The 17936-nt window shown below is 34.8% G+C and overlaps 1 non-coding gene and 1 pseudogene across 1 annotated transcript; one reads left to right on the top strand and one right to left on the bottom strand.

The window, feature by feature from the left end:
* Positions 1-549: 549 nt before the first annotated feature.
* Positions 550-3795, bottom strand: LOC120195627 (annotated as a pseudogene).
* A 5646-nt stretch (positions 3796-9441) lies between these two features.
* TRNAK-CUU lies at positions 9442-9515 on the top strand. Its single transcript has one exon. It is a non-coding gene; the product is annotated as a tRNA-Lys (tRNA).
* The last annotated feature ends 8421 nt before the right edge of the window (positions 9516-17936 follow it).

The raw sequence follows: 17936 nt of genomic DNA, 5'->3' as shown, positions 1-17936 counted from the left end.
AATGTTTGATGATTATATTACAAGTTTTAAAAGTTTAGAGACCTAAATGCAAGCATCTAAAAAATTCAGTGGCCATTTATATACTTTACCCTTATTTTAAATCACCCATACTACTAAAAGATATAATAAATATAACAAAAGGGATAAAAAAATATACATTTATTAAATTAACAATAGAATTAAGGTTCATTTAGATCTCGAATATTATATTATATTATATTTGTTTTCAATTATGCAAAATGAAATATAACAAGTGATGTGGTCTATTCTGTGTGTTAGTAATTCTTCGTAGTTTGGATCAATGAAGCAAATTGCCCAAATTCTCACAAATAAGGAGACTTGCTCTCCTTCCTTGAGAAAGCACATCATCTGCTGTGTTAGTTCATCGTTAAAAACTACAACAGCCAGCTTTGTTAAAAACCCGATTCCAACAGCCAGATTCAAGTAATATGCACCCTTTGAACTTGTCCAAAAAATGAAGACTAACCGTACGAAAGCACAAGTTAAAATTTGCGGTAGATTCTGGATATAAGATTTTCAAAACTATTTCCAGCCTTTTAGGTTACACATAAATACAATGGATATCTAATATTTCCAAGTAGAATCTCATTTTCCCTTACTGGTATCCTTAGGAAGCTTTACACCCATCAGCCCAAGCAAATTGGAAGTTGGACCAGGATGTCCTTGTTGACAAGAAAATGAGTCCAGCAGATTTTTAACGAGGTTGACATCCACATCCACAGCACTAAACTCTTCCTCCATATCTTCTGCTGCATTGGATGTTCCCTGAAACAATGTATTAAGGACCATGGTGCAGTCAGTGAATAAACTGAGACTGAAATATGTTGGCCAACAGAAAACATAGCCAAGTCTAGATTTACAATGTTCTGTGTTTCATGCGTCTAAAGCAAATTTATTCACACTTCTGTCAAACATATAGTTCCAATCTCTATTCTCTACGAATAGAATGCATGACATGAATTACAAATGGTATAACATTGGGATATTAAGTTGAAGTCCGACATAGTATCCCTATACAAAAGACAAAAATATACCTCATTTTTATTGGAGGTCTGCTCATTTGCATGAACGAAACTTTTCTTGAGGGTAGTACTCTTCAATTCATCATTCATAACATTAGAGTAAGAATGCATGAAGGAATTCTCTCCATCCTCTTGATCAGACATGTCACTTCCATCCTCAGATTCATCTGCAGGTTCCATTAATAAATTTCAATAAGTCCCTAAAACATTTAGATAGGAACATTTAATTCCCTGATCATCTGCTAAAGCACCTGCTCACTAGACATGGAAAGTCGAGCCTTGCCACAAATGGCTAACAGCCCTCACCAACCAAGAAAGAGAGAACTTTTTGAGAAGTGTGTTGTTAGGAGAAGACAAATGGTTGAATCTAAGGGCACTAAATTTGTTATAAAATGATCGCTTTAAACTATGAACTACAAAAGATAAACCACTTTCCATATCCCAAGTCACAAAAACTGCCTTTCAACTTCAGTAAAATAATTCCAAACGGGCAAATATACAACAGGGAATCAAATTTCACCCATTCCCAGATGTATCCTAGAAGCACATAGCAATGCCTCTCGGATATCTAAATCACATACATTCAGACACATGTTGAGAAAATTAACTTGATAGGTAGACATGAAAATAACCGAATCTGAATTATGAACTAGTCCATAAAGTTTCAGTCCAAAAAAAGTGTACGTATACATATCACTGAAAATAGATGACTATTATTCAAGTAACTTATGGGAAATTAACAGTTTCAGAAAGGTCATGAACAGAGCAATCATATATATGTCCTGTTTGCTTTTCTATGTGACATATTCAATTAGCTTGTATATGTTCCTCAACCTAGCTACACTGTCTGCTCACATAAAATGCAATTAGCCAATCTTATAATAATGCAAATTGCCACTTGCCAGTTATAAAGAGTTCTTACCAAAATCCATGTCTGAAGAACCTTCACCGTCATCCACTCGACCAGTCATATTTTCATCACCTTGGTATTTTATTACCGACTCCACGTCCTTCATAAAGCGCTCCACATCAAGTTCCACTTCTTTAGGATCCCTGCAAATGGAGGTAAATATGAGAAGGAAATTTATCATACACAGATCAAATTAGGAACAAATTTCATAAGCAGAATTAGCTTATATGTTAAGAGGCCCACCAACCTGTCTACAGGAACCTCAGCTCCCTCATGGCTTGACATATTATGGATAAAACCCTGCATAGTTTTCACAAGCTCACTAAGATCAACATCTTCACCTTTTGAGCTGGATGATGCACCAGTACCCTGCTGCTCTTTTGACTTCTTTTTGTGTTTAAGCTCATAAAGTTCCATCTCCTTCTGCCTATCCAGGAGAACAGAGTTCAACTCATCCTCTCCACTGTAAAGCCAGGAGTCATCATCGGAAGGTGGAATATCCTCATTCTTAAAATCATCAGCTGAATATGGTAAAGAAAGAATATCATCTATTTGTCTCACAGGAGCATTCAGCATTTCACTGCAAAAATAACCACAGGCACAGGCTCAGAACTGTAAAAGCGATTAGAAAAATAGATTAAAAAAAAAAAGACATACCGGGTCTTGGAGAACAGAGAACTGTTCCTATAATACTCTTCAGCTTTCTCCATCAACCTATTATACTCTTTAGACCCAGGAATCAACCCTTTGAAATACCCACTCTTCTCCAAACTCTCTTTGTACATTTTCCAGCCACTCCCTTTCCCTCTTCCCTTCTTTCTTCTTTTCCTGATACATCATCTCAAACCCACACGCTATCTTCATCCCCAGCTCCGCCTCCAAATCACCCTTTTTCGGCGGCATCGGATAACACTTGGGCGCCTGAAACCTTTGCTGCATCAGCTGCGCGTACATCGCCCTCGACATCTTAGCCGCCACTGTAACCATCTCCACTTCTTTCCCTCCCTTCAAAAACTGTTCCATCTTCGCCGCGTGTTTCATCGAATCAAGGTCGCGGTCGTAAAACCCTTCCACGGCTAAAGAAATCAACGACGGCCCGTGTTTCAACACTTGAGCTACCGTCACCGGAACCCGAACCCTCACTGCATGCGTGTTCAGTTTCGCTTTCTCCGGATACCCAGCGATCCGGCTTTGTATGGCGTATTGAATCGAATCCGGCGCGACAGCTGCTTGTCCGTTTTCTATTAGGAATTTTAGGGATTCGGTTACGGTTGGGTTGGGGAGGGCGCTTTTGGGGATGATATGGAGTTTCCCGCGTCGGATAAACACGCGGTTTTGAGAGTTTTCGGGGTTTAGCCAACGAGGGAGATGGTAAGCGGCTTCAATCAGTAGGAACTCGCCATCGGAGTCGTCGACTTGGATGGAAAGGGAAGGGAAAGAGAGAGAGATTTGGAAGAGGAGGAAAACGGTGAACCATTCGTCGTTTAGATTGTCGCCGAAACGGAGGTGGCCTTGTAGGTGAGGAAATGGGTGTAAGGAAATGGAGAGAGTGAAGGGTTCGTGCTGCCAAATGTAAGAGGAAACGAAAGGGGAATCGGAACTGAGGATTTGGAGGTGAAGGGACTGAAGGGAGTCTTGGGAAAGGGAATTGTCTGGATAGATGGAGTAGAACACGGTGTCGTCTGGGAGGCGAGAGGAGGCTTGAGTTAAAGGATTGGGGTTCATTGAGTGTGAGAATGGTGGCGGCGTCTCCATGTGCGGCGGTTGAAGCGGCGGATTTGAGTTATTTGGTTATATAGATTTCGAGAATCCCTGAATGTTCTTGAAGTGTTTCGAAGTAGAGAGTTCGAGCGGACTAACTAACTACGCGGGGTAAAGCCACGTTTTCAGGCTTTTTAAAATAAAAATATTTAGGACATTGAAATTTTTGTGTGTTTAATTGGGATTGTTGAAGAGGTGATTGAATCTCATCATTGGTTTATTTTCTATATTTTATTACATGAATTTTTCACAATACATTAAAGAAATCGATTTGTACCATAATTTCTTTATGGTACATCAAGCCATTTTACTGCATTCTCCAGCCTAAGCGTCTGCGTGGCTTCTCTTCTAGCATCTCCTATCAACAAAAGAATTAGCTCATTCGGATTCGTCGATATGTTTATTCCATTCTCTTGTTCACTCGTCCTATTTATCAGACGATTTATGTATTTATTTCTTTCATGTTAAATATGTCTAATCTCGTTAATCCAATTTTTCTTGCAGAGCTTCTCGTAGTGCTTTATAAGTATAATTATTGCATTATCATCGTTAAACACCTCAACTATCCATTTAGCATCTATTTTTACAAATGAGTTATCTCGCCTTTCTTAGGATAAGTCCTTGTCTGATTTCCCGTAATTCCGCGAGAGCGCTATTTGTTCTTTCAATTCTCACTGCGAATCTTCTCATCCAATTGTCCTTATTGAATACCAATCCATTTCTGTTTTTTCATAAACTCCAGATGATGACAGAATAATGTGCCCTAACAAATCGCGTCGCCGCAATTTTTTCTTGATTGACAATTTTTCTTTAGCCCACCTTAAACTCCCTGGTGTCGAGCTAATCATCTTGATAATGTGTCTTTAACTCTTCCTACAATTTTGTTGTACTGCATTGTCTTGGTATATGTTCTATTGCCTTATCACTCTTTGCAGCAAGCGTCTTGTCTCATGTTCTTCCTGATTTTTGATGTCATTGGTTTTCAGCTTATTTAACGTGCACAACCATATAAAAAATTTGATCCACTCAGTGACGTTCACTCTCTAAAACTAATCCATTTCCCTTCTTGTCTTGTCTGTCATTTCAGTACTCAACACAACTTTGTATGTTGATTTCACCTTAAATTTATCATCCTTTGAAAAACCCCAGTATTCTTTGTCTTGGTTTAGTCTGGTGTTTGTTGTCGGGATAAGAGTTCCTTGAATTTGCTTCTCATATCCTCTGAAATCATATTTTTGTCATAAATAGATTCACTTAATAATGATAAAACCATTATCTTTAATACTACACTAAAGAACTCTTATTAATTAGCGCAAATAACACGGTTTTTTATACTACTTTACTTTGTTGGGTTTTCTTATTATCATTCAAAGTTACAAAATAAATATCTAATTATATGGTGTTATTTTGTTGAGTCTTTAGTTATTAAAAGGTTATAAGCGATTACTCGAATATTCATATATTTCAAACTCGTCCATGTTTATTAAAAATTTGACCGTCATTTGAGTTGGATGTTAACTTGTTGATTGAGATATGATAAAATCTTATCCAAAATTGTTTAAACTATATTTTTTAGATTGACTTTTCATTTATATTATGCCATTGAATCAGTGCTTGAAATATTATAATGTCGAGCCAGTATTTGAAACCAACAACGATACCAACAGACATTATTAAAATATAATTGGCTTAAATGCATTGTTGCCCTTTGCACTGAGTTACCCCCTAAATTATTTTTCAGGATGTTCTACCCTTGAAGTTTAAATTGTTATCTCATTTTTCCCAAATCGTTAACTCCGTTAAAAAACATTTACTAACTAATCAGAACACACCACGTCACCCTTTAATTTTTATTTTCTTTATCTAAATAAATAAAATTAAATAAAAAATAAAATAAAATGAATAGTATCCCTAAAATACCACACTTTTCCCCTCCACCGTCAAACCCTCACTTTCCCTAACATCTCTCTTTTTCCTTCTTCACTCTCCTATGTCGCTTCCTAAGCTTTCAAGGGTCTTTGTGGTTGTTAGGAATGGCAACGAGACGGGTTCGGGGCAGGTTTTGCTCCCCCCGTCCCCGAAACGAATCCTCATTCCCGTCCCTATCCCGTTCTTCATCGGGTTTTTTTATCGAGGAGTCCCGTCGGGAATTTTTTTGCCCCGTCCCCGTCCCCGTCCCCGAACCTGACCCGATCCCGAGAACCCGAACCCAAGAAAAACCGAGCAACCATAGTTTCATAAAAAATAGAAAAAATAATAAAAAAAACTAAAAATTTAGTCTCCATAATTTACAATTCAAACTATAATCATAAATTCAAACCCAATTCTAAATAATTGTCTAAACTCCAAAATAAAACACATACATAATTAAATACAAACTTGTTCCGATATTCAAATCATACAACGAAGATGCATATGTAATATTAAGTCAAATAAAGTCATCCAAAATTGTCGTGCCACTTTTGTCACTTTCTTTAGTAGCTCTCTATATTGAGAAATTTATCAATAAATTAACCAAATTTCACTTTAATAATTATAAAAACTAGGGATTAGGTTTTAAATGTTTAGGGTTTGTATTATATAATTAATATAAAAATATAAAATATAAAATATTATATATATAATTAATATAAAAATATAAAATATTATATATATATAATCGGGGCGGGACGAGGATACCTTGCCCCAAACCCGAAAAAATCCTCGAATTTTACCCCGATACCCGACCCAACCCGAACTTAGCCGGGTTTCGGGTTTCCCCGTCGGGTTCGGGTTGTTCTGCCATTCCTAGTGGTTGCTCTTGAAACATCTAGCGGCCAAGCCAAGATGGTTCTCTAAAACGATGTTGATTTGTTGAATCCTACAAGGAACTTGAGAAGAACAAACACAAGATCAAGCGTCTTGTTTAGTCCCCCATTCTTTCTTCATGAATGTCAAATGCTAGGGATGCTTCAACATAACAACTGTGTTTAGGTACTCTCAAGCTCAAGCTAAATCGAATATCATAGTTTAATATGGTTATTAATTTTGGTCTTTTCGAAGTTTTGGATCTAATAAGATGTTGCTTGATGATCTTATAGTTTTGGGTTTTACCCATTTTGATTTATTTTTCGAGTGTTTCTTCCTTTTCATAGCTTGAATGTTTAGAAATTGTGATGATTTTAATATTTGGGAACTGTTGTTTGCATATTTTTTAGTGTATTTTGGTTAACTTGAACTTTCTTTGTGATTAAGTTTCTAGTCATTCAACTAAGTTTGAAAGCTTTGAAGTTGTAGGAATTATGGAGTTTTAGTTTTCAATATGGTTTTTCCACACTTGAGGCATTAGTTTAATGAATTGTTGGACATTGAGGACTAGATTTTAGAAAATTTCATTTGGGGATTAAGACTTTTAAGTTTTTTTTTAAGGAAAACCATTAACGGGTCTCATTAAAAACAAAGAGCCACCAGACCTAAGGGCACAACTAGATAACTTATGAGTAATAGCATTACAAGCACGAGAAGCAAAAGTAATATGGAACCTAGGCCTTGACTGAAATTACACGAGCTTCCCGAACAAAGACACCAAGAGTGGAAATATCGTTAGAAGTCTGGGTAATCTTCTGAACAAGAATCAGCGAATCAATTTCAAACTGAACATCCTTCCACCCTTTATCCCAAGAAAGACGCAAACCAGCAAGAAGTGCATGATGTTCCGCAAATCTAGCTTCAATGCAACCAATAATCATTTGAGCAAGGCCTCCATAAACCGGACAACTCAGATCACGAGCAATTACACCAACAGCAGCAACACAATGATCACAATCAAAGGCACCATCTGTATTTACTTTAAACACTCTTGCAACTGGCGGTCTCCATCTCACTGTCCATAGTTGAACCCATATTGGAAACCGGCCTACCTCTTGCACATTTTTCCTCTTTCTCATTGGAAATCGTACTTAAATATTCTTGATGAAGAATTCTCGCATTTGTAACTAGAATCCAAGGCGGCTACAACCTATTATTGCGAATAAAAGAATTACAATTTTTTCAAACGTTCCACAAAATAACCAATAAAATAGAAAATAAATCACACCTAAGAATAGAGAGTGAATCATCCATCTAGATCAAAGGATCAGTCTCGGTACTAAGAGCAACACTAGTGGGAATCTCAGCAAGTCACATGATCTCTTGTGTCCGAGGACAACTACAAACGACATGTATTGTTGTTTCTTTAGCAGGATAGCACATTGGACAAATTCCAACAGACAACCCAATGACTCTTAGACGACTACCAACAGGCAAAGCATTACAAGCTACTAGCCAAGCAAAGATACAAATTTTTGGGAGCAACTAAATCTTTGTAATGACTGACCACACCTTAGAAAGACGCTCATTATGATGGACTCGTCGTTGAGACCACCAGTAACCCAAAGACATTGAATACATGTCAGAATCATGGTTGCCCCCAAATAATCACATCTTCGTGACAAGAACGATGGTAATATCCAGAATCTGCCTATCATCATCATCAATAAATACCCTACGAACCAAAGTTTCATTCCATAAATTAGTTCCAAGTAACTTCAATGCATGACAATAAATAGGATTTATAGAAGAGTCAAGATAACTTCCTGTTAAACACACAACTTTAGTTCCCCCCATTTATCACAATAAACCCGAGTATAACTCCCAATGCGAACTCTCCAAAATAAACCCCCACACAAAGCTTGAAGAGTTTTATAAATACCTTTCCAAGCAAGCGAACTCTTATCTTTAAAAGAAACATCCAAGACATCTTCAGTAGGAAAATATTTCGCACGAAACATTGCTCAACCAAACTATCTAGCTCTTTAATAAAATGCCATAACTGTTTTCCTAAGAGAGGCATATTGAAACTATAAAGATCCTGAAAGCTTAAACCACCTACTCGCTTATGCTTGCATAAGGTCTTCCACATAATCAACGACCATCCTTGTTTATTAACATTCTCAGACCACCAGTAAAGACGCATAGCACTAGTCATATCATTTACCAAGCATTCAGGTAAAAAATAACAGGATATCGCATATTGAGGTAGATCTTGAGCCACAACTTTAAGGAAAACCTCTCTTCCACCATAAGAGATGAGTTGCTTAGTCCAATTGTTAATTCTATTACACATTTTTTCTTTAACATACCCAATAGTATCAGTCATATTCTTCCTAAAATGAAGAGGCATGCCAAGATAATGCCCAAGATCATCCACTTCACCAATACTCATAATGGTCGATAATTGCTTACGACATTGAATCGTTTTATAACTAAAGTAAAGAACATATTTCTCATGGTTCACTTTCTGGCTAGAAGAGGTCTCATAAATATACAAAGAATATTTGATTTGCTCAGCTTCCTAAATAGATTTTTTCAGAAAAATAATATTGTCATCTACAAACAACAAATGGGTCACTATAGGCCCATTCTGACTAGCACTAATTCCCCTTATCTTTCTCTAACTCTACAACATGTGTAACAAAGCATACAAACCTTGAGTACAAAAAAAGAACGGAGAGAGTAGGTCATTTTGTCTTAAACCCCTACAACGCTTGAACTCACAATTCAAACTGACATTCACTCTAATCAAGAAAAAAACAAATTTCATACATCTCATTATAAGACTAACCCATTCATAGCAGAAACTGGGTTTTAACACGACCCACCAAAGAAAGGACCATTCCACTCTATTATATTCCTTTTTCATATCTAATTGCTCGTCCAGCTCAGTTGGTAAGAGCGCAAGGCTCTTAACCTTGTGGTCGTGGGATCGAGTCCCACGGTGGGCAATTCATAATTCTGACTGCCGGAGGTCTCCCATGGAAGCTGCTCTCAACCTAGCGTTGGGGGCCAGCCTACTATCCTACCTCCCCCTTACCCCATTACATATGTGAATAGGGTCAGCTAATTATTTCATATCTAATTTAAGTACAACACCTTTATTTGGACCATTCTTGAAAGAATTCAAATAATGAAGTAACTAGGGGACCACTAGAATATTTTATGAAATCTGTCGACTAGAAAGTAAAGCAATTTGATTCTCACTGTTAGCTATATCGATTAACCGAATAATGCCAAAAGGGGGTGAATTAGCCTTTTTAAGAATTTTATGGAAGCAATCGAAAAATTAATTTTTTTGTACACCAATTTAAAGTGGTTCAAACAAAGTCTACATCCACTACCTTAGCCTCCACACTAAGGATTTCTTAAATCCACTAGATTTACTTACCTTTAAGGACAAGGTGCAACCTTACAAACATTTCAAGGTTTATACCCCTAAACCTTGAATACACACTCTCCCAAAGAGTAAATACAAATGAAGCAAACAAAGAGAAAATATCACAAGGAAAATATGTTTGCACAAATTAAGCACTCACCAAGAATCACACTTGAGCAAATTTAACAAAGTAGCTCACAGGTGTGTTACAAAGAATTTGACAATTTTTGCTCTAAAACTCTATTGATGTTGGTTTGATCTTGTAATTGACTTTCTTGTTGTTCTCTATTTGAATCTTGATCCCTTTTATGTCTTTTAACATCAATCTAGCCATTTGGAGTCGTTGGGGATTGATTTAAGCCATTGAATCATTAATTTTGAGCATTTAATTCTCACTTGCACATTTGGTATTGATATTGGGATGTTGGTATCGAGTCCGAGCATCATAACAATCAAATTTATAACTGTTAAACCCTTGGTATCGATACTGTTTGAATGAGTATCGATACTCAACCACTGACCTCGATGCTAGAGATATGGTCTCGAGACTGAAAAGCCTTTTGGGACTTTTGTTTCGAGACTAACACACTGGTCTCGAGACTAGGAGGGGATTTTGTTAAAATACAAGTGTTTTGAGCTTTAAAACAAAACTTACAATCTGTGAAATTAGTCAAGAACACTTATGATTATTTTTCACACTTTAAAACACTTTAAAATCATTTATGACAAAATCTTTATAAAATTGTGAAATGCAAATTTTAACAATTTATATCATTTAAAAATTCATGTTATATCAAAATCAAAAGTTAGTTAACAGAATCTCCCCCTTTTTGATATAACAAAACCCTTTATGAAAATTTACTTTTGCTTTAAAAATGATTTGACAATTTAGTTTTGTGAAAAATAAAATCTCCCCCAAGTAAAATAACTTTTGCTAACAAATTTTACACACACATATTTCTCCCCCTTCTTTTATAACAAAATCAAATTTAGCTTCAAAAGATAAAATATGTTAGTGTAATAGGGAACTCAAATATTCAACATAAAATAAATCCATCACATATAATCAACATAAAATACAAATAAGATTAAATTCATGATTAACATAAAATAAACAAGTTTATAAGATCAAATAAGCATAAATTCATCACAAGAGTTGTTCAAACATAAAGTACCAAAATAAAATAGTATCAAATATAAAGCAACATAAAGTGATAAAATAAAATCCATGAAGTTCATGAAAACAAGTCATAATGCAATAATTCTAAAAGCATCATAAATATGTTTATTCTTCTGGATGTAGTGGAGAAGGAGAGAGAGGCTTCAAGTGTGATGTATCAAACGAACACCATGCTTAAGCACATCCAAACGAATGATCCATAGTAGACTAAAACTATCCAAGCAAGCATTTATGTCCTCGAAGCTCGGAACCATATAATTTTACATTGTCTTCATCAAAATCTCCTCTTGAGGCGAGGGCATCAGTGGCCTATCCATTTCATTTTCTTATTCCTCAACGATGCCCTTGAGATTTCGTCTAAAAGCACACCACTCACCGGTTATTATATCGAAATCCCAATTGACCTTTTGGGCCAATTTGAGATCGATAATACTAACGAGAGGAATGGAGGGGTCATAGATGGTGAACACTTTAAGCTTATCCCTAAAGATATAACTAAGGATACAACAATAGGGAAGAGTTTTGTCATAGTTTGTCCCTTTAGACACGACATAGACAAGCTCAAGGAAAATTATCATAGCAAAATTAGGACAGATTCATTCTTTATATAATAAAACCACCAATATTCGCAAGCGCCTGTATGGTTAGCTTTACCACTGGAAGGACGGAAAAACCATGTAATGAGTAAAAGGAGATAACTGGGGAAATCGAGAGAGATGGGGATATCATTTCAAAATCGCTCCATAGGAACATGTGCATTTTCCATAAAATGACCATCATCGTTTTTTATTTTTAAGAAATAGGTAATTGAGGTGGGACTAAGGGTGAAAGTTTTTTCCATGAGGTATGACTCTATCTCTACAACTTTGTTTACATCCTCCTCCTCATGGATAAGAATAACATTCGAGAAGAAAGCTCGAACAAGGTTAGGATTGACTAAAGGATGAATGCTAAACAAATCCATCCAACCCTAAGTGACAAAAGTTTCAAAAATAGGAAATTGATAATCCTCAGACATAAGAAAGTTTGGATCGATGGTACGTTCAGTTCGAAGAGGTTTTGTTTTTAAAAAGCTATTGAAGAGTTCAAGGGCATTAGGATTGTGAAAGGTTGCATTTTCAAAACTAGAGGTATTTGAGGATTGACCAAGTTCGGTAGTGCCACTACTCCTAAGACGTTTCAAATTACTTCTAGGAGGCATATTGGACAAAAATAATGGCTAAAAACAAGAGAGAACTCTTTTAGGAATTTTGTCGAGCACTTGGCGAATAAACCTAAAACAATGGTTCTAAGAAAATATTTGTGAATGAGTTATCCTCCTACAATGAAAACACATATAATAGAACCCAATAAACCAATCAATTTCATCAATTTTGTTCAAAAATTACATAAGCTTAAAAATAATTTGAAATCTTATATTATTCAATTTTGAATTTTTTTGGAATAAAACATGTTTTTCATGCAATAGAAATGTGTTCAAAGGATAAGAAATAAAAAGAATCATAAAAAACATGATTAGAGCCATTAAAAAAATATACCAATTCGAAAAAATTGAGTAAATTTGTTCATTCGAAAATACCTCAAAATTTTGATGAAAAAGATGGATTTTGATGAGTCATTTGATGCAAATCCACTTTATACTATGCAAGGATGATGAATGTGAGTGAAAATTTAGGTGAAATCGGAATTTTTGTAGGGTGGATTTGAGAGGATTTTGGTAAATGGTCGGTTAGGGTTTAAAAATAATGAAGAATTTGAGCATTTTTGAAGTAAAAAAACACGATTTCACGCATACAGGGGCCATAATCTTGATACCAAGATGGCCAGTCTCGAGATTCTCCTCTGGGTATCGATACTGAAAGATGATATCAATATTGATTTTGGCTATTGGAATTTTTGTCCCGATACAGATGGAACGATCCCGATACCAACAGCCTAGAAATGTCAAAAATGACATTTTAAACCCTCAGGGCATTCCGGAATAAGCAATTAATGATTTTAAGACTATAGGAATCACTGAAAACTTATTTGGGCACTATAAATAAAGATTTGATACTAAATTTAATTTTTTGCTAGGTAATTTACTAAAGTGTATGTTATGGATTTTTGAAGAAATTATTGCTATATCAAACAAGGTCCAAAACATGCCAAAAAGAATTTAAGGCCATAAGATATCAAATTAAGCATATAAGGCCACAAGAATCCAATTCATGCAATATTAACTCCCCCTTACTAAATGTAATAACTCACTAGGATGAGACATACAATCAGGCACAAAAATAAGTATAATCACATAAAAACATAAAATTTCATGAAATTGTAACATTTTACCACTTGAAGTAAGATTGATTGATTAAGTCTCCATTTCTTCAAGTTTTCTTCCTTAGGGTTTTTTGGAGCTCCAAAATAGCTTAATTGTGCTCACTATAGCTCCAACACACCTACAATAGACAATTATGCATTTTTTGATACCCAAATCTTTTTGGGTCCATCCATGTTAATTTTGAACAATCTAGTCCCCTTAGATATCCATGAAGATAAAATATCGAAATTTTCGATAGCAATGGTTCCTTTAGGGACCCATATACTTCTAACCATTTTTTCTTTGTAAAATATTGGGGGAATAAGTATGTATATTGTAAAAGTCATTTTTGACAAAATTTGATTTAGAGAGATCTCATCTTTCAAATTTACTTTTAATAATTTGTCAAAATTAGCCTTTTCTTTCTTAAGTTCATCAATTTTCCTTTGATGATATTCATGAACTTTAGAAAGCAAGTTTTGCAATTATAAATTTTCTCAAAAACATTTAATTTTTCTTGCAAATCATTGACTTGGTTTTCAAGTTCATAAAGTGAGTCATTTTCGATTTTCAACTTTAAATGAATCTTTTTGTGTTTTGAGATCATGACTTCACATTCTAAAACTAATTCATCATAAACATCTTGCAACTCATCAAGTGTATATGAATTTGAATTAGATGAGTTAGATAATACCTTTTAATCTTCTTGGATGGCCATGAGGAAAATATTGGCTAGTTCATCCTCTTCATTATCGGTGGAGTCTTCATCGCTCCATGTAGCCACAATTCTTCTTTGGCTTGCTTGACCCTTTCTACTTTAAGTGGGGATATCCATACTTAAAGTGTTTGGTTTTTAGCAATGATAGCATATGATAGAATATTTCTCCTTCTTCGAATAATGTTTCCTTTCTTTTTCTTTGTATGACATGAATCTGTTGAATTTCTTAAAGATGTTAGCCATATCCTCATCTTTATCATCCACCTCTTCACTTGAATCTTCTTTGTGTTCATTGGTGGATTTTAGAGCAATGCCAACATCTTTTTTCTTCTTCTCTTTCTGTTGAAAACATTTTGATGTTTCGATATAACAAATAAGTAATTTTGAATTTTAAGATTTTATTCGATTTAAAATCATATATTCGAGTAAATTATTCGAATATAAAAAATATTACTCCAAGTTTTTCAAAATGTCAATTTTAATCCTTACTTAACTGTAAAATTGCGTATGGGTGTTAAAATATTTTTGAAATAATTTTTACAACGATACACTCTTTGATGTATCGATACACCCCCAACATCGAATGCATTTTGTGTATCGATACACTGTCTGATGTACTGATACAACCCTGGCTCAAGAAAACATCAAATATAATTAGTGTATCGATACACCCAAAGTGTACCGATACACTAGGTCAACCAATGGTTGAAATATTTGAATTTTACACTGAGTGTACCGATACACCTACGCTCCTAACAATTTTTTTAAGTGGAAAACATACCACAATGGCTCTATTGAATTCACCAATGATCCCCAATGTTCAGAATCAATTGAAGGTGTATTTAAATAAGCTCAGGAGCCATTGATAAAAAAAGAAACAAAAATTGAGAAAGAATCAAAGAGAAAGCCTTAAACTTATCGTTTGATCAATATTCTTTTTTCTTTCAAGAACACCATTTATACTCAATTGTATTCATTCTTGAGTGTTCTTTCTTTGTTCTAGAATTGTGTAAACATCTTGCCTTGAGAGTTTTTCTGTAAGTTTGCGAAATTTGTAATTTTCTCTTTGGGAGAGAGTGTTCTCAAGAATTTGGGGTATAATTCTTGATGGAGTTGTAAGGTTACTCTTTGTCTTCAAAAGAAAGAAAAATTAGTGAATTTGTGGAAAATCCTTAGTGTGGATAGCTAAGGTAGTGGACATAGACTTGGTTGAGAAGTCGAACCACTCTAAATCGTTGTGCAATCTTTTTCAATTTTTTACAAAAGCTTCAACCGAAATTTTTATTGCCAATTCACCCTCTTTTGGTTGATTCGTCGATCGATTAACTCAACAATTGGTATAAGAGCTATACTCATTTGAAGGTTTAACCACCTCTTGAGTCAATTCGGGAAGATTTATATTGATATTCAAGTCATCAATGGCCTCCACTTCAAACTTCAACTTCGGTCTTGATTCAATGCCCGTCAACAAGCCTCCTTTCTTGAATGGAGTTAATTATGCTTACTGGAAGAATAGAATGAGGTACTTCATTCAAACAACTGACATGAGAGCATGGAATATCTTGGAAGACAGATACACCATACCATCCATGCATTCAAGATTGTGGAGTGAAGAAAAGACAAGAATGTTCCAGCTCAACTCAAAGGCTATCCATATTATATTTTGTGCTCTTGGACCAGATGAATATAGGAGAGCTTCATCTTGTACAACCACCAAAGAAATATGGGATAAACTTCAAGTCACTCATGAAGGCATAGACGAGGTAAAATAATCTAAAATTAGACTTCTAACTCATAGCTATGAAAATTTCAGGATGGACTAGATGAAGATATCAAAGCTATGACAGATAGATTTTTCGTTATTGTCAATGGTCTCAAATCATATGGAGAGATCATTCCAAATGTGAAGCTTGTGAGGAAGTTAATTTATTCTCTTCTTAAAGCTTGGCAATCGAAGAAGACAACGATTATCGAGGCTAAAAACTTAAATTCTTTAACTCTCGATGAGTTAATTGGTTCTCTCCTCACTCATGAAATGGTGATTCAAGATGAGGTAGACCTCGAAAAGAAAAAAAAAACAAAGAAGGAAACGGAGAAGAAGAAAAACGTTGGAGTTGGTCTCAAATCCATAAAAGTTGAGAGTGATTCTGATGATGACGACGATGATGAAGAAATAGTATTATTTGCCAAACGGTTCAAAAAATTAATGAAGCCCAACAGAGGAAGAAAATTCAAAAGAAATGAAGGCTTCAAAAATGAACCAAAGGAGACCCGATCATTTGCTACGAATGCAAAAAAACTGGGAATATCAAATATACTTAGAGTGATGATGATGAATCATCAAATGAAGAGGAACAAGAAGTAGTGAACCTATGCTTGATGGCCACCGGGGAAGTTTCTCAGGTAACCTCTAACTCATTTGATTTTAAAGATTATTCTTTTGATGAGTTAGTAGAGGAATATACTGGGTTGGCTTCGGATTATGAGAAATTTTTTTTGAAATAAAAAAATGATATTTCAAAATTGAAAAACGAAAATGATCTCATATCCAAGACAAACAATGATCTTGAAAGTAAAATTAAAGAATTGCGAATCAAAATCGAAGATTTTGAAAAGAAAAATATTGATTTGCATAATTTACTTTCAAGAGTTCATGACGATCATCAAAAGAAAATTGATGATCTTAAATCTTCTTTTGATCTTAAAGTTTCTTTTAATAAAGTTTGAACAAAACGTTTTGAAAATGGAGAAAGTTCAAAATCCAACTTTGTTAGAAAATGTTTTAAAAACTACAATCATAGAGGTCCCCAAAGAACCTCTAATGGTAAAATCGTTAGAAGTATATGGGTTCCTAAAGAACTCATTACTACTAAAGAAAGGATATCGTCCCCAAAGAACCTCTAATGGTAAAATCGTTAGAAGTATATGGGTTCCTAAAGAACTCATTACTACTAAAGAAAGGATATCCTACACAAATGGATATACAAGGGGACTAGGATTTTAGGAACTAATGAATATGGACCCAAAAGAATTTGGGTACTAAAAATAAAAAATCAAACTATGTTTGTAGGAAAATGAGCATGACGACAAGGTGCAAAATACAAGTTCAAATTCATGGTTCCTTGATAGTTGATGCTCAAGACATATGACCGGAGACAAGAGCTGGTTTATAGAGCTTAACGACAAAAATAGAGGAGTGGTAACCTTTGGTGACAACTCAAATGGTTACATTGAAGATATAGGTACTATAGGTAATACCTCTTCCATACAAATAGAAAAAGTATTATATGTGAATGGTAAAGCATAATCTATTGAGTATTAGTCAATTATGCGATAAAGGATATAATGTCTTATTTGAAACAAATGGTTGTAAAATTGTTGACATTGCATCTAATCGGATTATGCTTATTGATCATAGAATATGAAACATATACATGGTGCATTTAGATTCTATTAATATGACTAACTTGTGCCTAGTTTCTAAGGATGAACATGATAGTTGGTTATGGCATAGGAGACTAGGACACACTAGTATGAGTGTTTTACAAAGACTAATTAAGGAGATTTAGTAAGAGGGTTGCCAAAGCTAAAATTTGATAAAGATAAAATATGTGATGCTTGTGCTAAAGGAAAACACAAAAGAGCTTCCTTTAAGTCCATTAATGATGTATCAACTAGTAGAGTATTACAATTGATCCATATAGATCTTTTTGGGCCAATTAGGATTGTAGCTTGGGTGGAAAACAATATTGTTTTGTATTGGTAGATGATTATTCTAGATATACTTGAGTTC

This window comes from Hibiscus syriacus, unplaced genomic scaffold (assembly GCF_006381635.1).
Source record: "Hibiscus syriacus cultivar Baekdansim isolate YM2019G1 unplaced genomic scaffold, ASM638163v2 tig00117016_pilon, whole genome shotgun sequence".
Taxonomy (NCBI): domain Eukaryota; kingdom Viridiplantae; phylum Streptophyta; class Magnoliopsida; order Malvales; family Malvaceae; genus Hibiscus; species Hibiscus syriacus.
This window is presented reverse-complemented; position numbering and strand designations above follow the sequence as displayed.